Below are 14,819 nucleotides of genomic sequence, written 5' to 3' on the forward strand. Positions count from 1 at the left end.
GAAGGACGTGGAGGCTTTGGAGCGGGTGCAGAGGAGATTTACCAGGATGTTGCCTGGTATGGAGGGAAAATCTTATGAGGAAAGGCTGATGGACTTGAGGTTGTTTTCGTTGGAGAGAAGAAGGTTAAGAGGAGACTTAATAGAGGCATACAAAATGATCAGGGGGTTGGATAGGGTGGACAGTGAGAGCCTTCTCCCACGGATGGATATGGCTGGCACGAGGGGACATAACTTTAAACTGAGGGGTAATAGATATAGGACAGAGGTCAGAGGTAGGTTCTTTACGCAAAGAGTAGTGAGGCCGTGGAATGCCCTACCTGCTACAGTGGTGAACTCGCCAACATTGAGGGCATTGAAAAGTTTATTGGATAAACATATGGATGATAATGGCATAGTGTAGGTTGGATGGCTTTTGTTTCGGTGCAACATCGTGGGCCGAAGGGCCTGTACTGCGCTGTATTGTTCTATGTTCTATTACAGAGACCTGGTTCAGGGAAGGACTGGATTGGCAGCTAAACATTCCAGGATTTAGATGTTTCAGGTGGGATAGAGGGGGATGTAAAAGGGGTGGGGGGTGCGCTATGGTTAGGGAGAATATCACAGCTGTACTGCGGGAGGACACCTCAGAGGGCAGAGAGGCTATAGTAGAGATCATGTCATGTGAGAGTACCTTTAAGACATGGATTTTTAAGCAATGTACCTTTAAGAAAACAGTGATGTAAGAGAATGGGAGTGGAGGTCAGGGCAGCCATTTTGCAGTTTTGTTTTGCAGTTTGAAAAAGCAGTTTGTGTGTGTGTGTGTGTGTCCAGAGAGCTGCAGGAAGAAAGCAAGTGCTGGAGCTAAAGTCAACCAAGCTAATATATCTCTGCCATTCTACAGAAAATATATACATCCTTTAACCTGATGTGATACTGTTTAAAGGTGTTAAGTCTCTTGGAAGTTTGAAGGAACATTTTAGGGAATTATTTACTGTTGCAATATTTTCTGAGTTATCTTTGAAGTAAGGGGTGTTAAGAGATCCAATGTTTATTTAAGATGTTAAGTTGAGTTCATGGAATAAACAGTGTTTTGTGTTTAAAAACCTACGTGTCCATAATTGTAATCCCACACCTCGGGAACAAGCCGTGTGCTCGGAAAAGCAACAAATCCATTAAAGGGAGAGGTTGGTTGAACTCCATGATACATTTTGTAAACACCTCGCCCATAACAATCAAAATAAGAAGGGTGCAGTCACAATGTTGGGGGTTTACTACAGGCACCCAGCAGCCAGCGGGAGACAGAGGAGCAGATAAGTAGACAGATTTTGGAAATGAATAAAAGCAACAGGGCTGTTGTGATGGGAGACTTCAACTTCCCCAATATTGACTGGGACTCACTTAGTGCCAGGGGCTTAGACGGGGCGGAGTTTGTAAGGAGCATCCAGGAGGGCTTCTTCAAACAAAATGTAGATAGTCCAACTAGGGAAGGGGCTGTACCGGGCCTGGTATTGGGGAATGAGCGCGGCCAGGTGGTAGAAGTTTCAGTCGGGGAGCATTTCGGGAACAGTGACCACAATTCAGTAAGTTTTAAAGTGCCGGTGGACAAGGATAAGAGTGGTCCTAGAGTGAATGTGCTAAATTGGGGGAAGGCTAATTATAACAATATTAGGCAGTAACTGAAGAACCTAGATTAGGGGCGGATGTTTGAGGGCAAATCAACATCTGACATGTGGGAGGCTTTCAAATGTCAGTTGAAAGGAATTCAGGACCGGCATGTTCCTGTGAGGAAGAAGGATAACTTTGGCAAATTTCGGGAACCTTGGATAACGCAAGATATTGTAGGCCTCGTCAAAAAGAAAAAAGGAGGCATTTGCCAGGGCTCAAAGACTGGGAACACATGAATCCTGTATGGAATATAAGGAAAGTAGGAAGGAACTTAAGCGAGGAGTCAGGAGGGCTAGAAGGGGTCACGAAAAGTCATTGGCAAATAAGGTTAAGGAAAATCCCAAGACTTTTTACACATACATGAAAAGCAAGAGGGTAGCCAGGGAAAGGGTTGGCCCATTGAAGGACAGAGGAGGGAACCTATGTGTGGAGCCAGAGGAAATGGGCGAGGTACTAAATGAATACTTTGCATCAGTTTTCACCAAAGAGAAGGAATTGGTGGATGTTGAGTCTGGAGAAGGGTGTGTAGATAGCCTGGGTCACATTGAGATCCAAAAAGAGGTGTTGGGCGTTTTTAAAAGTATTAAGGTAGATAAGTCCCCAGGGCCTGATGGGATCTACCCCAGAATACTGAAGGAGGCTGGAGAGGAAATTGCTGAGGCCTTGACAGAAATCTTTGGATCCTCACTGTCTTCAGGTGATGTCCCGGAGGACTGGAGAATAGCCAATGTTGTTCCGCTGTTTAAGGGTAGCAAGGATAATCCAGGGAACTACAGGCAGGGGAGCCTTACGTCAATGGTAGGGAAATTACTGGAGAGAATTCTTCGAGACAGGATCTACTTCTGGGGGGACCTATACCGATGGGATGGTCTCCAAGCTGGGTCCAGTGTTCTGGCGGAAAGAGTAAATAGGGTGGTCAATAGGACTTTAAACTAGAGATTGGGGGGGGAAGGGAAAGTCAGGGAACCAAGAGGTGAAGTAATCAGTGGGAAGCGTAGCTGCTTAGGAATACAAAAAAACACGAACAGACAAAACTCAGGAGAGGTTACGATAGTCCCCATCTCACAAAATATGACAGTGTATGGAAAGGCTCAGTAAACTTAGGTCCACCACACTAAGAAAACTAAAAGGGACGGTCAATAGAGAATTAAAGGTGCTATATTTAAATGCACGCAGTGTACGGAACAAGGTAGATGAGCTTGTGGCCCAGATTGTGACTGGCAGGTATGATGTGGTAGGCATCACAGAGACGTTGTTGCAGGGGGTTCAGGACTGGCATTTAAACATCCAGGGATTCACAACCTATCGAAAAGCGAGAGGTGGGCAGAGGGGGCAGGGTCGACTTGTTAATTAGGAATGAAATTAAATCAATAGCACTAAACGACATAGGGTCAGATGATGTGGAGTCTGTGTGGGTAGAGTTGAGGAACCACAAAGGCAAAAAAATCATAATGGGAGTTATGAACAGGCCTCCTAACAGTGGTCAGGACCAGGGGCACAAAATGCACCACGAAATAGAAAGTGCATGTCAGAAAGGCAAGGTCACAGTGATCATGGGGGACTTCAATATGCAGGTGGACTGGGTAAATAATGCTGCCAGTGGACCCAAGGAAAGGGAATTCATTGAATGTTTACAGGAGGGCTTTTTGGAACAGCTTGTGATGGAGCCCAAGAGGGGACAGGCCATTCTGGACTTAGTGTTATGTAATGAGCCAGACTTGATTAAAGATCTTAAAGTAAGGGAACACTTAGGAGGCAGTGATCATAATATGGTAGAATTCAATCTGCAATTTGAAAGAAGGTAGAATCAGATGTAAAGGTCTTACAGTTAAATAAAGGTAACTACAGGGGCATGAGGGAGGAACTGACGAAAATCGACTGGGAGCAGTGCCTAGTGGGAAAGACAGTAGAACAGCAATGGCAGGAGTTTCTGGAAGTAATTGAGGACACAGTGCAGAGGTTCATCCCAAAGAAAAGAAAGGTTATCAGAGGGGGGATTAGGCAGCCATGGCTGACAAAGGAAATTAGGGAATGCATCAAAGCAAAAGAGAAAGCCTATAATGTGGCAAAGAGTAGTGGGAAGTCAGAAGATTGGGAAGGCTACAAAAACAAACAGAGGATAACAAAGAGAGAAATAAGGAAAGAGAGGATCAAATATGAAGGTAGACTAGCCAGTAACATTAGGAATGATAGTAAAAGTTTCTTTAAATACATTAAAAAAGAAACGGGAGGCAAAAGTAGACATTGGGCCGCTCCAAAATGACGCTGGTAATTTTGTGATGGGAGACAAGGAAATAGCTGAGGAACTAAATAAGTACTTTGCGTCAGTCTTCACAGTAGAAGACACAAGTAATATCCCAACAATTCAGGAGAGTCAGGGGGCAGAGTTGAATATGGTAGCCATCACAAAGGAGAAAGTGCTAGAGAAACTAAGAGGTCTAAAAATTGATAAATCCCCGGGCCCAAATCCTAGAGTTCTAAAGGAGATAGCTGAAGAAATAGTGGAGACGTTAGTTATGATCTTTCAAAAGTCACTGGAGTCAGGGAAAGTCCCAGAGGATTGGAAAATCGCTGTTGTAACCCCCCTGTTCAAGAAGGGAACAAGAAAAAAGATGGAAAATTATAGGCCAATTAGCCTAACCTCGGTTGTTGGCAAGATTCTAGAATCCATCGTTAAGGATGAGATTTCTAAATTCTTGGAAGTGCAGGGTCGGATTAGGACAAGACAGCATGGATTTAGTAAGGGGAGGTCGTGCCTGACAAACCTGTTCGAGTTCTTTGAAGAGATAACAAATAGGTTAGACCAAGGAGAGCCAATGGATGTTATCTATCTTGACTTCCAAAAGGTCTTTGATAAGGTGCCTCACGGGAGACTGCTGAGTAAAATAAGGGCCCATGGTATTCGAGGCAATGTACTAACATGGATTGACGATTGGCTGTCAGGCAGAATGCAGAGAGTTGGGATAAAAGGTTATTTTTCGGAATGGCAACCGGTGACGAGTGGTGACCCGCAGGGTTCAGTGTTGGGGCCACAGCTGTTCTCTTTATATATTAACGATCTAGATGACGGGACTGGGGCCATTCTGGCTAAGTTTGCCGATGATACAAAGATAGGTGGAGGGGCAGGTAGTATGGAAGAGGTGGGGAGGCTGCAGAAAGATTTAGACAGTTTCGGAGAGTGATCCAAGAAATGGCTGATGAAATTCAACGTGGGCAAGTGCGAGGTCTTGCACTTTGGAAAAAAGAATAGAGGCATGGACTATTTTCTAAACGGTGACAAAATTCATAATGATGAAATGCAAAGGGACTTGGGAGTCTTAGTCCACGATTGTCTAAAGGTAAACTTGCAGGTTGAGTCCGTAATTAACAAAGCAAATGCAATGTTGTAATTTATCTCGAGGGGCTTGGAATATAAAAGCAGGGATGCACTTCTGAAGCTTTATAAAGCATTAGTTAGGCCCCATTTAGAATACTGTGAGCAATTTTGGGCCCCACACCTCAGGAAGGACATGCTGGCACTGGAGCGGGTCCAGCGGAGATTCACACGGATGATCCCAGGAATGGTAGGCCTAACATACGATGAACATCTGAGGATCCTGGGATTATATTCATTGGAGTTTAGGAGGTTGAGGGGAGATTGATTAGAAACTTACAAGATAATGAATGGCTTAGATAGGGTGGACGTAGGGAAGTTGTTTCTATTAGCAGGGGAGACTAGGACCCGGGGGCACAGCCTCAGAATAAAAGGGAGTCACTTCAGAACAGAGATGAGGAGAAATTTCTTCAGCCAGAGTGTGGTGGGACTGTGGTACAAAAGGTACATAGAACATAGAACAATACAGCGCAGTACAGGCCCTTCGGCCCACGATGTTGCACCGAAACAAACGCCATCTAACCTACACTATGCCATTATCATCCATATGTTTATCCAATAAACTTTTAAATGCCCTCAATGTTGGCGAGTTCACTACTGTAGCAGGTAGGGCATTCCACGGCCTCACTACTCTTTGCGTAAAGGAATCAGGAATCAGGTAATCAGAGGTGAGCTGGCTAGATGTATACATAACTGGCTAGGTCATAGAAGGCAGAGAGTAGCAATGGAAGGATGCTTTTCTGATTGAAGGGCCGTGACTGATGGTGTCCCGCAGGGATCAGTGCTGGGACCTTTGCTGTTTGTAGTATATATAAATGATTTGGAGAAATTGTAACTGGTCTGATCAGTAAGTTTGCGGACGACACAAAGGTTGCGGTTAGCGATGAGGGCTGTACAAGGATACAGCAGGATTTAGATCGTTTGGAGACTTGGGCGGAGAGATGGCAGATGGAGTTTAATCCGGACAAATGTGAGGTAATGCATTTTGGAAGGTCGAATGCAGGTAGGGAATATGCAGTGAATGGTAGAACCCTCAACAGTATTGACAGTCAGAGAGATCTAGGTGTACAGGTCCACAGGTCACTGAAAGGGGCAACACAGGTGGAGAAGGTAGTCAAGAAGGCATACGGCATGCTTGCCTTCATTGGCCAGGGCATTGAGTATAAAAATTGGCAAGTCATGTTGCAGCTGTATAGACCCTTAGTTAGGCCACACTTGGAGTATAGTGTTCAATTCTGGTCACCACACTACCAGAAGGATGTGGAGGCTTTAGAGAGGGTGCAGAAGAGATTTACCAGGATGTTGCCTGGCATGGAGGGCTTTAGCTATGAGGAGCGGTTGAATAAACTCGGTTTGTTCTCACTGGAACGACGGAGGTTGAGGGGCGACCTGATAGAGGTCTACAAAATTATGAGGGACATAGACAGAGTCGATAGTCAGAGACTTTTTCCCAGGGTAGGGGGGTCAATTACTAGGGGGCATAGGTTTAAAGTGCGAGGGGCAAGGTTTAGAGTAGATGTCCGAGGCAAGTTTTTTTACACAGAGGGTAGTGGGTGCCTGGAACTCGTCGCCGGGGATGATGGTGGAAGCAGGGTCGATAGTGACATTTAAGGGGCATCTTGATAAATACATGAATAGGATGGGAATAGAGGGATACGGACCCCGGAAGTGTACAAGATTTTAGTTTAAACGGGCAGCATGGTCGGCACAGGCATGGAGGGCCGAAGGGCCTGTTCCTATGCTGTACATTTCTTTGCTCTTTTTTCTCATCAATCTCTCCTCATAAGACAGTCCCGCCATCCCTGGAATCAGTCTGGTAAACCTTCGCTGCACTCCCTCGAGAGCAAGAACATCCTTCCTCCGAAAAGGATGATCCAATGGCTGCTTGGGTGAAATGTTAGGACAGGAAAAACTCTGTCCAGAAGGGAGCAGATGGGCTGGTAATAGAAATGTGGGAAATGGGACGGACGCGTTTGGGGGGCTGTCAGCCAAGATGGGGGTGGGGCTGAGAATCCTCTACTGAGGAAAAAGGAAGATATACCAAAGTGCTCAGGTGCGACAGAGAAAAAGAATCGAAGCGTGAAAGGAAGTTCAGTTGAGGTAGCTGTGGCATTTAGTGGGCCTGTCTTGATTAGTTGTTGAAGGCCTATACCCAGTGTTACACACAAGAAAGTTTAGAAGATGATGGTTTCGAGTACCTCTTTAATTCAAGCAAAAAATTGAGAAATTAATTCAGTCATGTGATCAGTCAACAAACAACAACAAACCTGCATGGCTTCATCACCATGGGGGTGAGGGGCAGGAAGGAGAGAGAGATCGGGGGACCCAGGTATTGAAACACACATGTATTTCACATCTGAAAACAGGACAGCTGCTGGGCTGACTGTAAGCAGACTTTGAGCGTTTAGACAGATGGAGCACGAGTGAGAAAACGGAGTGAGTACCAGGCAGAGCAGCAGACAGGGACAGAAAAGGAGGGAAACAGAGAAATGAGAAAGATACTTCTCTGTTGCTGTTCAATAAAAAAAAGACAGTATAGAGGGAAGTATGATTCAAGGGGACCAACATTTTATTTGTCACAAGGAAGGACATCTGAAGACAGAAAATGTTGTACGATCGATGCCACTGGTGACAAACCTGTAGCTTTGAAGGCTGTTATGGGTCTGGACCAGAATCTCAATTTTGGTTAAGATCCCGGATTAGAATCCAACTATTTGCATTTGGTAATACAATAAGGAAAAGTTACTGCCCCACAGGAGTGATAACACTGTTGAGTAAACAGCTTTTATATTAAAACAAACTTTAATGTGAACACAGTATTATATAATTAGATACATAAAAATATAGAACTAACACTGCAATGAAGTTACTGTGAAAAGCCCCAAGCCGCCACACGGCGCCTGTTCGGGTACACTGAGGGAGAATTCAGAATGTCCAAATTACCTAATAGCACATCTTTCGGGACTTGTGGGAAGAAACCTAAGCACCCGGAGGAAACCCACGCAGACACGGGGGGAACGTGCAGACTCTGCACAGACAGTGACCCAGCGGGGAATCGAACCTGGGCCCCTGGAGCTGTGAAGCAACAGTGCTAACCACTGTGCTACCGTGCCGTGCACACAATTCAACACATTAGCAACAAAGAAATAGCTTCACAGTTACCAGGTGCAACAAGTTAACCCAAATATTTCAAATACCACTTATGTATAAAAATTGGCAAGTCATGTTGCAGCTGTATAGAATCATAGTTAGGCCACACTTGGAGTATAGTGTTCAATTCTGGTCGCCACACTACCAGAAGGATGTGGAGGCTTTAGAGAGGGTGCAGAAGAGATTTACCAGAATGCTGCCTGGTATGGAGGGAATTAGCTATGAGGAGCGGTTGAATAAACTCGGTTTGTTCTCACTGGAACGAAGGAGGTTGAGGGGCGACCTGATAGAGGTCTACAAAATTATGAGGGGCATAGACAGAGTGGATAGTCAGAGGCTTTTCCCCGGGGTAGAGGGGTCAATTACTAGGGGGCATAGGTTTAAGTTGAGAGGGGCAAGGTTTAGAGTATTTAGATGTTTAGATGTATGAGGCAAGTCTTTTTACACAAAGGGTAGTGGGTGCCTGGAACTCGCTACCGGAGGAGGAGGTGGTGGAAGCAGGGACGATAGTGACATTTAAGGGGCATCTTGACAAATACAAGAATAGGATGGGAATAGAGGGATACAGACCCAGGAAGTGTAGAAGATTGTAGTTTAGTCGGGCAGCATGGTCGGCACGGGCTTGGAGGGCCGAGGGGCCTGTTCCTGTGCTGTACTTTTCTTTGTTCTTTGTATCAAGTTAACAACCAGGTTTTACTTGCTTATCTTGGTGCAGAGTCCTTGGAGAAGCATTCTGTCTGTATGCATTCTAACCAAGGCTTTAATAATATTACTGCAAAAATACAAACCATAAAGCATGACAATTTTTGAAATTGATCACAATGTACTTTCTATTGGAAAAGACCAGTGCAAAGAGGATTTAGGGTGTGATCTAACGAAAAAAAGACTCCCATTTTGGCGGGATTTGTGGGGTCGTTCCCGGTGCTTTCAAAAGGCCGCTCTCAAGTCCATTGAGTGGGGAGCGCGAGGGCAGGGCAAGGGGGAGCGCGAGGGCGAGGGGGAGCGCGGGGGCGAGGGAGAGCGAGAGCGAGAGGGGGAGGGCGTGGGGGAGGGCGCGGGGGGAGGGCGCGGGGGAGGGCGCGGGGAGGGCGCGGGGGAGGGCGCGGGCGAGGGCGCGGGGGGAGGGCGAGGGCGCGGGCGAGGGCGAGGGCGAGGGGGAGGGCGAGGGCGAGGGCGAGGGCGAGGGCGAGGGGGAGGGCGAGGGGGAGGGCGAGGGGGGAGGGCGAGGGGGAGGGCGAGGGGGAGGGCGAGGGGGAGGGCGAGGGGGAGGGGGAGGGCGAGGGGGAGGGCGAGGGGGAGGGGGAGGGGGAGGGGGAGGGGGAGGGCGAGGGGGAGGGGAGGGGGAGGGGGAGGGGGAGGGGGAGGGGGAGGGGGAGGGGGAGGGGGAGGGGGAGGGGGAGGGGGAGGGGAGGGGGAGGGGGAGGGGGAGGGGGAGGGGGAGGGGAGGGGGAGGGCGAGGGGGAGGGCGAGGGGGAGGGCGAGGGGGAGGGGGAGGGGGAGGGCGAGGGGGAGGGCGAGGGGGAGGGCGAGGGGGAGGGCGAGGGGGAGGGCGAGGGGGAGGGCGAGGGGGAGGGCGAGGGGGAGGGCGAGGGGGAGGGCGAGGGGGAGGGCGAGGGGGAGGGCGAGGGGGAGGGCGAGGGGGGAGGGCGAGGGGGAGGGCGAGGGGGAGGGCGAGGGGGAGGGCGAGGGGGAGGGCGAGGGGGAGGGCGAGGGGGAGGGCGAGGGGGAGGGCGAGGGGGAGGGCGAGGGGGGAGGGCGAGGGGGAGGGCGAGGGGGGAGGGCGAGGGGGGAGGGCGAGGGGGAGGGCGAGGGGGAGGGCGAGGGGGAGGGCGAGGGGGAGGGGGAGGGCGAGGGGGAGGGCGAGGCGGAGGGCGAGGCGGAGGGCGAGGGGGAGGGCGAGGGGGAGGGCAGAGGGGGAGGGCGAGGGGGAGGGCGAGGGGGAGGGCGAGGGGGAGGGCGAGGGGGGGAGGGCGAGGGGGAGGGCGAGGGGGAGGGCGAGGGGGAGGGCGAGGGGGGAGGGCGAGGGGGAGCGCGAGGGGGAGGGCGAGGGGGAGGGCGAGGGGGAGGGCGAGGGGGAGCGCGAGGGGGAGCGCGAGGGGGAGCGCGAGGGGGAGCGCGAGGGGGAGCTCGAGCCCTACACTGTTGAACAGGCATTCAGGAAGAAATAAATGGGGTGTGCGAGGAAAGTTACCGCGAAGATAATGAGGGACTTTAATCTTTATTGGGAAAAATCAGAGTATTTTCGCGATCATTTCTTCTTGCATTGCACTGCAGAGCCAACTAGGCAACAGACGATTCTAGGTCGTGTATAATGAGACAGGATAACCTCATAACCTCACGATGAAGGAGCCTCGAGGTGACAGCAACTCACAAGATGATAGAAATTCATGTTCAGTTTGAAGGTTGAGAAGTGTGGGTTCATGACTAGTGCTTGAAACCTAAAAAAGCAACTCTGACAGCGTGAAAGCAGAGCTGGCTAAGGTGAACTGGAAGCTAAGTTTCAAGATGGCCAGTAGAGTTGCAGTTTACAGACTTTTAAGGAGATATTTAACCGCTCAGAAATATTAATCCCTGTGTGAAAGGTTCTCAGACGGATGTATCATCCGTGATAAGAAAGAACTACTCCATAAATCGGTAAAAGTTAGTGGGAGGTTAGAGCATTGAACAGATTATAAGAACCAGCAAAGGTGACTAAAAAGCAGAAAGCAAAGTAATAGATAGAAAAGGTTTTACAAGTATTTGAACAGGAAAAGAGTAACTAAAGATAGCGTTGTTCCTCTAGTGTGTGACTGGGGAATTGATAATGGAAATCAAAGAAATGTTGGCGGCGTTGAACAGGTATTCAGTGTCTGACTTCACGGCAGAGAACTTGCAAACTTCCAAAAATTTCTGAAATGGAGAGGTGATCGGGAGGGATGAACTGAACACAACCACCAGAGAAAGTGCCCCTAGGACTGGATCGTCTACATCCTTGGATTGGTAAACAAATGTGACAGATCAAAATTCGTTGGATTCTGGAAATATTCCAGCAGAGTGGAAAATAGCTAACGGAACCTTTATTTGAGCGAGGGAGGCAGAAAGCAGGAAACTACAGGTCAGTTAGCCTAACATCTGCCAGAATAGGGAATTATCACAGCAGGGTGCTTAGAAGATCACAATTTGGTTAGAAAGAGTCAACATTGCTTTGTGAAAATAAAATTATGTTTAACTAATCTGCTGAGTTTTTTGATGAAGTAACATTCAAGGTGGATAAAGGGGAACCAGAAGATGCAGTCTACTTGGATTTCGAAAAGATATTTGATAAAATACATCAACGGTTACTATAAAAGGTAAGAGCACGTGGTGTAGGGGGTAACAGATTAGCACAGATAAATGATTGGTTGGCTAACTGGATGCAGAGCGTAGGGATAAATGGATCTTTTTTTTAGATTGGCACGGTGATCAGTTCTCAACTATTTACAATCTATATCAATCACTTGGGTGAAGGGACTGTCATAATATCCACTCATGTATATAATGAGATGCAGACAGGCAGTGATTGACACACAGGATAACCAATGAACACACACGACACATAACAACCAATCACCAGACAGGACACCACCACTATAAAGCACACAGGGCATTAAGACTCTCCCTCTCTCTACAGGACACAGCTACTGAGATAGTAAGAGTGCACAAGCCAGTGAGCACTATCACCATGAGGTAGAGAGTTAGTCTGGTCAAGCCAGTAGGAGGTGATCAGTTAGATTGATAGAGTGTCAACTCACAGCAGACTATGTACAGCAATCAGGAAGTTCAATAAAACAGTGTTGGACCATAGAACATTACAGCGCAGTACAGGCCCTTCGGCCCTCGATGTTGCGCCGACCTGTGAAACCACTCTAAAGCCCATCTACACTATTCCCTTATTGTCCATATGTCTATCCAATGACCATTTAAATGCCCTTAGTGTTGGCGAGTCCACTACTGTTGCAGGCAGGGCATTCCACGCCCTTACTACTCTCCGAGTAAAGAACCTACCTCTGACATCTGTCTTATATCTATCTCCCCTCAATTCAAAGGTATGTCCCCTCATGCCAGACATCACCGAGGAAAGAGGTTCTCACTGTCCACCCTATCCAATTCTCTGATCATCTTGTATGCCTCAATTAAGTCACCTCTTAACCTTCTTCTCTCTAACGAAAACAGCCTCAAATCCCTCAGCCTTTCCTCATAAAATCTTCTCTCCATACCAGGCAACATTCTGGTAAATCTCCTCTGCACCCTTTCCAATGCTTCCACATCCTTCCTATAATGCGGCGGCCAGAATTGCACGCAATACTCCAAATGCGGCCGCACCAGAGTGTTGTATAGCTGCAACTCATGGCTCCTAAACTCAACCCCTCTACCAATAAAAGCTAACCCACCGTACGCCTTAACAACCCTCTCAACCTAGGTGGCAACTTTCAGGGATCTATGTACATGGACACCGAGATGTCTCTGCTCATCCACACTGCCAAGAATCTTGCCATTGGTCCAGTACTCTGTCTTCCTGTTATTCCTTCCAAAATGAATCACCTCACACTTTTCTGCATTAAACTCCATTTGCCACCTCTCAGCCCAGCGCTGCAGCTTATCTATGTCCCTCTGTAACTTGTAACATCCTTCCGCACTGTCCACAACTCCACCGACTTTAGTGTCATCTGCAAATTTACTCACCCATCCTTCTACGCCCTCCTCCAGGTCATTTATAAAAATGACAAAGAGCAGTGGCCCAAAAACAGATCCTTGTGGTACCCCACTAGTAACTGGACTCCAGTCTGAACATTTCCCATCAACCACCACCCTTCCTCTTCTTCCAGCCAGCCAATTTCTGATCCAAACTGCTAAATCACCCTGAATCCCATGCCTCTGTATTTTCTGCAGTAGCCTACCATGGGGAACCTTATCAAACGCTTTACTGAAATCCATATACACCACATGAACTGCTTGACCCTCATCCACCTGTTTGGTCACCTTCTCAAAGAACTCAATAAGGTTTGTGAGGCACGACCTACCCTTCACAAAACCGTGTTGACTATCTCTAATCAAATTATTCCTTTCCAGATGATTATACATCCTATCTCTTATAAACCTTTCCAAGATTTTGCCCACAGCAGAAGTAAGGCTCACTGCTCTATGCCATCGTACCTACTCCCACCACCTCCCCAGGCAGCACGTTCCATATATTTACCATCCTGTGTAAAAAAAAAAGCTTTCTTCGCACATCTGTTCTAAACTTTCCCCACATACTTTAAACCTATATCCCCCAGTAATTGACTTTCCTACCCTAGGAAAGAGCATCGGACTATCCACTCAATCTTGTAAACCTCATCAGGTTGCCTCTCAACCTCCATCGTTCCAGTGAGAACAAACCGAGTTTACCTAACCTCTCCTCATAGTTAATGCCCTCCATACCAGGCAACATCCTGGTACAGAAAAGGTTCACTAGACTCATTCCTGGGATGAAAGACTTATTTTATGAAGACAGGGTCATGTCGAGCCCCACTTTAGGTAATAAAATTTTCCTCAAATATTTTAATCAAAATAATTTTTTGCTAATTTTTACGAAAAGAACTCTTTAAGCTAAGTATCACAATCAATTCTCCTCATTGCAAGTTGAGAATTTAATTTAATGAAACTTCCTGATTTTATATATTTTCCATTATTTAGTCATGTTTTAGTGAACTAAATGCAAGAAATTGCAATTGAAGGACTGCACAGAACTAAAAATGCATAACCATGTTTGCTTTAGTACAGCCAGTCGACACACAAACACAGGCAGCAACTGAGCGTGTGTAGGAACTGCCCCCTCCCTAGTGTTGCCTTCCCAATTCGGAGGAAACGTCATTGACCTGAAATGTTAACTCTTTTGCTCTCCACAGATGCTGCCAGACCTTTTTCTACTTATTCTGCTACCACTGTATTCTGCCATTGTAGTAAGTTGGCTACACCAACCAGATTGTCATAATCATTTTAATTTGAGTTTGAGGGTAATTGAGATATTTCAGAACAAAAGGCCATCAACATGTTAACTGCTTCATTCTCCAACAACAACAAAAATCAGACCCGCTGAGCAATTCCAACATTTTTTAAAAATCTATGATTCTATAGCTTAATTTTGAGATTTAGATCAGTCAATCCATCATTTGATTCAACAGGCAAAGTTGACCAAAAGAGAATTAGTTTTATTGTGAACTACGAGTACTCACCATATCTGTAACTTGATTTTCTTCCCATCTAGTTCCACTGTTCGTATTTTGAAATCAATTCCTGTCAAATAAAGTGCGAAATTAATACAAAATGTGAAATGTTTTACAATGAAGGAAAGTCCATTAACAACAGTATTTCCTGTCACTCAAACAGAATCTCTCCACATGTAATCTCACAAAGAAAGCCACCTGGCATCGAGGTGGCAGCACACAGATCTGTGTTATTTCAGTCATTATTGAGTGAGTCAGGACGGTGATCTACTTCTAATGACCAGCGATAATTCAGCATTCACAATTATACTGAAGCTTACTGCCCAAAGTAATGGACAAATAAGAGCTTCTGCATAAAGTACAGTGGAACTACTCTTGGAAATTGTGAAATAGCTGTTTATAACATGAGATGTGAGGTTAAAAAATAG

The 14,819-nt window shown here is 47.0% G+C and overlaps 1 protein-coding gene across 3 annotated transcripts in view; it reads right to left on the bottom strand.

Annotated features, from left to right (window-relative positions):
• LOC140404492 (ras-related protein Rab-8B-like) overlaps nt 1–14,457 on the bottom strand; it is a 55,988-nt gene extending 41,531 nt beyond the window's left edge. For all 3 annotated transcript variants that reach the window (XR_011938510.1, XM_072493106.1, XM_072493105.1), the window contains exon 1: nt 14,401–14,457. The gene's annotated coding sequence lies outside the window, so the exon portion shown is untranslated. The remainder of the gene's footprint in view (nt 1–14,400) is intronic.
• Between the last annotated feature and the right edge of the window lie 362 nt (nt 14,458–14,819).

The sequence above is a fragment of the Scyliorhinus torazame genome, chromosome 30, assembly GCF_047496885.1.
Source record: "Scyliorhinus torazame isolate Kashiwa2021f chromosome 30, sScyTor2.1, whole genome shotgun sequence".
Taxonomy (NCBI): Eukaryota; Metazoa; Chordata; class Chondrichthyes; order Carcharhiniformes; family Scyliorhinidae; genus Scyliorhinus; species Scyliorhinus torazame.